Source organism: Sorex araneus, chromosome 9 (assembly GCF_027595985.1).
Source record: "Sorex araneus isolate mSorAra2 chromosome 9, mSorAra2.pri, whole genome shotgun sequence".
In the NCBI taxonomy this organism is placed as follows: Eukaryota; Metazoa; Chordata; class Mammalia; order Eulipotyphla; family Soricidae; genus Sorex; species Sorex araneus.
The window spans coordinates 38703574-38710207 of record NC_073310.1 but is presented as its reverse complement, the minus strand read 5'-3'; the positions used below and the strand labels follow the sequence as shown (position 1 = coordinate 38710207).

General features: G+C 38.6%; 1 non-coding gene across 1 annotated transcript; it reads right to left on the bottom strand.

Moving 5' to 3' along the window:
* Positions 1-3416: 3416 nt before the first annotated feature.
* On the bottom strand, positions 3417-3579 carry LOC129398938 (U1 spliceosomal RNA). The gene has a single exon (XR_008626804.1). It is a non-coding gene; the product is annotated as a U1 spliceosomal RNA (small nuclear RNA).
* Positions 3580-6634: the final 3055 nt, after the last annotated feature.

The window sequence follows — 6634 nt, the reverse complement described above, 5'->3', positions numbered from 1 at the left end:
CTCCAGCACCACATGTAGTTCCCTGAGCATTTCCAGAAGTGACTCCTGAGCACAGAGCCAGGAGTAACACCTGAACACTTCTGTGTGTGATCTTCAAAGCCAATAGTAAATACATAGAAAAAGAAAAAAACCTTAAAAGGAAAAAAGAACACCAAAATCCCCAAAAAGCAAAATAGCCTTCAGCAATGTCTGTCTAGTCTTTTCTGCCCAAAGTGACAGCCAGCTTCCTGCATTCTCCCAGTTATGCTACTTCTGATCATCCATGAGCGAACACTTGAAAAATAAATTTTAGAAGGCCTGTAACCCAAGAATAGAAAAAGATTTGGAGACTGTGGAATATAAAGTTATGATTAAATAAATAAGAACAGAATGTGCCCACCATGAAAACCTTTTACATGATTACTGACAGCAATTTTATTTGCCTGTGTTGGAATTGGATACTGGCTATAACTTTGCTAACCAAAACACCCATTGAAGTGTCTTTTCTTCTAACATGAAGAAGCTGAGATACATTCAAGCTTTATGTCTAAATGAACTAGCTCGTTCCAAAGATGTTGAATTTTTCCTCTGGTTTCTAATGACCAAATAAAGAAATTGGTACACACACACCAATAGATAGAGAAACAGATTAAATAGACATATACACATATATATCATAACATAATATGTGTATAACATAAATTATATGTATATATGTATACATAATATATGTTGAATTCCATCTTGGTTCTATAATTACATATACAGAATTATTCATTGTCATTTCTAGCAGAGTTTCTCAGACAGGAAGAGCCAATGTCAGCATCAGAATGGGATTCAGAAGATCTCTAAGGATAGTTAGCACCTCCTGGGGCTGTACCTGCTTAGACTTGAATAATGGGGACAGATGAGTCAAATAATCAGGCTCCAGGGGGTGCTGTACTCATCTATGTGTTGACCTTAACTATCTCTTCAAGTAATTACCACATAGCAAATCAATCAGTAGCATTTATCAAGCATTTATTAAGTACTAAGCATTGATTCTACCTCTTGGAGACAAAAGAGAAGAAACAACTGAAGTTTACCTTTATTGTTATAGAAATATAACTGCTTGAATTTAATAAATTTCATGAAAGATAGTAAAGTGTATGCCTTAAAACACCTTTATAAGAGAAATACTTTTATGACCTCAGGTAAATAGCCTATTGAAGAACTTTATCCTAATAATTACCTGCCTGGGATGAAATTCTGGCTGTTCCATTCACAAGATCAGTGGCCGTGTGAATACCTCTAAGACTGTTTCCATGTCAGTACATGATAACTGGATCGGTTTCTGCACAGGGTTGCAATTAAGACAAATTGAGACCTTCATACAAAGTGTATAGAATGGTACATGCACCTAGAGAAAGTTCCATGAGTGTCAATTACAATTACCACTTAGCTTCCCTCTGTCTGTGAATGGCAATCCAGAATCAGAAAAAAGCCAGCAGCTGGGGAGATTGCAGGGAACCAACACAAGATAAAGAGATCAGGTTAGTTTGTCTTAGAATTTCTATTCCTTTGTTATGAAAATGTTCAAATGTACAAAACAGTAGAGAGAAAACTGTAATGGACCCTTTCCAGCCCATTTTCTCGATAGAGGTGTTGGACAGCTTACTGCATTTATATTATGCATTTAAAAATAAATATTTTTACTAAAGTGTTTTATGGTATATTATAAATATAACTGCATTCCATTCTTAAATGCTTCCCTATATGCCTCTAAAATGTAAGAACATTTTCTCGCAGACCACTCTTTGGTCCCATCTAACAAATCAGCGTTTCCCTAATCAAACACCCAGTCTTCCTAGAGTATTTTGAATGATGTTTCTGATTTCAAGAAAGAATGTGCTGTGGCAGAGCTCAGTTTGAAGACAAGATATGAGTTGCTGATGTGGGAAAGAATATTTCAGGTATTAATTAGGCTAGAAAGGGAATATACTGGCTGGCTGAAGTTCCTCTTCTGGACTGTCCAAACATGCAGGGGAACAGAGTCTGGTCTGAGATCCTTTGTGTGAGTGCACTCAATTTGCTTTTTTCTAAAGGAGCAAAACATGTTTTTGAAGGCTGCTTGACAGACACGGAGGATATTAATAAATGACATGCAAATTTCTTAATTTCACTTTGGCTGGATATGTGATTGCTACTTCTGAAATACAGGCTGGTAATAGAGCTTCTTCTTCTTCTTTTTAAAGAAACAAACAAACAAAAAGAGACTTCTCGAGTTCCAAGTGAATGTTGGGCTGTCCTGCAGAACTTGACAGGGGGCTGAGGCATGCTTCTTCTGACCCATGGGACTCAAATCAGAATACATCTAAATGAAAATTGGTGCAAAGTCAGAAGTTGAGAGTTTCATTTTGAGACTTGAGTAGAGACACTGCAAAGGTTTGACTGAAAAGCTGCTTAAAGTTCTTTTTATAGTTCTGTTGCTCACACATGAGAAAGCAAATTTCATTGATCGGCCTTTTTATATTTAACTTTTGTGCTATCACTGTTCCTCTATTTCTTCTTCAGCTCTGCAAGGTGGGATCAATTCTTTTTTTTTTTTTTTTTTTTTTTTTTTGCTTTTTGGGTCTCACCCGGCGATGCACAGGGGTTACTCCTGGCTTTGCACTCAGGAGTTACTCCTGGCGGTGCTCCGGGGACCATATGGGATGCTGGGGATCGAACCCGGGTCGGCTGCATGCAAGGCAAATGCCCTACCCACTGTGCTATCGCTCCAGCCCCCGAGGTGGGATCAATTCTTCCCGATCTCAGGTTGGAGACACTGGGTTTCCCTGTTCAAAATAACCCTTCTCCCTGCTCTGAAGTATAGGTGTGGAGCCTTTGTCTGAGATAAGCAGAGTTCCCTGAGGTCTTAGGGCTGGCCTTCATGCTAGGAGTTTGGCAAGGTGGGGACCCTACAGTGGAGGGGAGTAAAGTGAAAGGACTTTGGCGGAAGACTCCTAGTCTGTGCTAATCATCTACAGCAGGTTCCCCTTTTCTTAAGGGCAGGGGGGAACCCACTCTTCAAATACACCTTTCTCATATATTTAAGTTTTAGAATATTTTTTACTTATTCAGGAATGAATCATAATTTCCCTATATTAAGGGAATCACTTTCTTATAAAATAAAGAAACTTAATTACGAACTGAGGCTGAATGTTAATTCTGTATGAATATGTGGATCCTACCAGGTGTTTTGTTGTTGTTTGTTTTGGGGCTCCATCCTGCTGTGCTCAGGGATTACTCTTGACTTTGTGCTCAGGGATCACTCCTGGGGAAGGACTCTCGGGATAATATGGGGTGTCAGTTATTGAACTCAGTCAGCCATGTGCAAGGCAAGCAACCCAGCCACTGTACTATCTCTGTGGCTCCACTATTGCATGTTCTTAAGTGCCTTGCTTTTTTTCTTTCTACAGGGGAGAGTATGAACACAGTCCTCCACTACCACATATATGCACTTGAGTCTCCCACATTTGGGGAAATTGCAGGGATCAGCACATCTGGAATGCAATTGATAAGACTTGCTCTGGGAAAATTACCTTCGTAACCATGGTGTCTCTCCTGCTAGGTAAGTTTTGTTATTTTTTTTTTGTCAAAAAAATTTTTGACAAAGGAAAAATAAACTATTTTTGTCAAAAAATTCTTTTATGACTAAAGGCAATCCTCCCCCTCCCCCCCCAATTCTCTCCTTCCTTTAAAAAACATATATATATATATATATATATATATATATATATATATATATATTTTTCTTTTTGGGTCACACCCGGCGATGCACAGGGGTTACTCCTGGCTCTGCACTCAGGAACTACCCCTGGCCGTGCTCAGGGGACCATATGGGATGCTGGGATTCGAACCCGGGTCGGCCGCGTGCAAGGCAAATGCCCCACCCGCTGTGCTATTGCTCCAGCCCCTATATATATTTTTTTAACTGTGGATTTCACGTAAGTAGAATTAGGCTCTTTCAGGATCAGTTAGGAATAAGGTCAAAGAGGAGCATTTTCATATGATCTGAAGGTCAGAACCAAGCATACAACAAGTACAGTTTAATTGTGCAAAGCTATTATTTGAGAAGTAACTGCTACTTGTAAATCTCACCACTTGGATTTGTAATTAATATGATTCAGTCTTCCATACATTGAAAGCAATCCACCGACTATTAGTAAGTCATGAGCTTGAAATAATTGGTAAAATAGTATTCATAGATGCCAATAATGTGTTTAAAGGATGTGAATATTGAAATTTACTTCTAGTCTATTGACATTGGTCATAAGTCGACTGAGCCAACTGGTTCTAGGTGGAAAGAATGAGAAGCAAACACAAGTCAGTTCTTTAGTCTAGGCAGCTATTTAATTGTGCCTGGAGAGTCTAGAACTTTCAAAAGATTGAAAGTCAGAAGAAAGTGCTGAGAGATAAAGTCAATTGTTTTGGCCATAGGAAAAATTAAATGGACTTGTATAAAAGCATGAGGACAAAGGATACATAAATGATGGAGAAAAAGGAATCTTCCACCTTTCTTAATTTTAAATGAAAATTGTGTTCAAACATAAGCCCTATGAATACACCACCTTACTCATAGTGCTTGTTTAATTATTTGATTAACCATCATGAGAGTCAAAGTAGGAGTATAGCTATAAATGCATTCATTCCTCATTCAAGGCCACTGACACCTTGGATCACTTATCTTTGTTCAGGTGCCTTGTCAGGGTAGGCACAGATTGGTTCTGAATCAAAAAGACAAATGTTGATATTGTTAGGACGGATACCAACTTATTCCTTGCTAGCTTCCAGCCGCTGTAGTTAAGTATTCACCCACTGTGAATCCACCCAGCCACTGTGGTTAAATAAATGAATTTCTCAGAATCCCTCACTTAGAGAGCCCAGAGTCACATATGACAGCAGTATGTGTGGTGAGCATCACATCCTTTCTTAGGGTTCATCATGGCTGGTGGTAGCCTCAGAGAGCATTCTAGCCAAAGAGATATGGAAAGAAGTCCTTGAGGAACATGTAATTTTAAAAATAGGGGTCACTCCCTACATAGCTGGGCCAGGTGATGCAGTCCTGATAGTTTGGTACTGGGGCCTGGTTGTACTAGAAGCTACAGAGTCACTCTAGAAGTATTCATGGGCTACTAGTCCATACCCGATAGTGACTGACTGTATCTGCTCTAGACTGGATCTCCTGGAACTTGGTTGCAAGAAAGACTTCAGGTCCTACTTTTTGAGCAAACTTTTTGAGCAAACATTCAATTATGACCAGATGCATTCAGTATTAATATTGATACACTCCCAACAAAAAAGTTCTCTCAGACAACCTCAGCCAAAGTCATTTAGCAGAAGTATGTTGCTTCTTGTATAAAATGAGACATTTTAGCTTAAAATTCAATTTAAAGGAAATTTAGGGTTTTTTTAGGTATTTTTCCCTTCTCAGATGATTCCAGATATTAATATTTTATTTATTAATATCTGGAGGAACAAGAGTTCTAATGCTTTTGTCAGTATTTTACTTCCTCCTATTATCATCACTATAATTTTTTAGAAAAGGCAAATTGCAACATTTCTGCTTAGTTTCTTTGCTTTCCTTATTGCTGCCAAAGCCCTTCTGTTCTGGGCACCTAGAAGAAGGTCAGATTACTTTAATTAATATGGCATGACCTTGACCACATGTCAGATAGAGATAAAGCATAAAGAATGGTATCAGATGTCCCCACATATGTTTCAATAGTCCTCCCAGATGCTTTACCACTGACAAAGGAAGTTTACTTGTTCTAAGATGCTCAACTACATCTTCAGCTGCCCTTTGATGGAATGATTATTTGTGCCAAAGTCATTGATAACCTGCCTGATGCATTCTCCAGCTCAAGTAGGCCTAAGACAGGCTATTCCTTTTCAAGTTGAACAATTAAATTATATTATTAAATACAAGATGAGAACTAGAACCAGATCAAAATGGTATTATAAAAAATAAATAATTCTTTTAAATTGACTATGAAGATATTCTCACAGTAGAAGGAATATCCCTGAAAATAGAGGCTAATTGGCTATTTTTTTTTCTTTTTGGCTTTTTGGGTCACACCCAGCAACGCACAGGGGTTACTCCTGCACTGGCTCATGCACTCAGGAATTAACTCCTGGCAGTGCTCAAGGGACCATATGGGATACTGGCCGAACTCAGGTTGGCCGCATGCAAGGCAAACGCCCTTCCTGCTGTGTTTTCGCTCCAGCCCCTAATTGGCTATTTTTGGATTCTTCCTTGAAGCACCCAATATGGTGCTATATATTGACCATAAACAGGAGGAAGGGTAAGGTTCATGATTCTACTAGTTTTCTTTTTACCTCCTCTTAGGGTGATATCAGCTGTTAGACCCAAAGCAGCTCTTTTAGTGACAAGGACTATGGTCACAGGACTGGACAAACAGGTTTTACAGGTCCCCTCAAAGACAGAAAATTAAATGAAAGAGAAGAGGCATGCATAAGTCTTTAGTTCAAGGAGCTGAAGGCACATTAAAACTATCTGTAAGATCTTATAAACATTGGAATGGAATTATCATTAAGTAGAATTTACTAGAGCCTGCAAGTCATCTTACAGTTATCTTTGTTGAATAATTCTGATAATTTTTAAGTAAGCCCA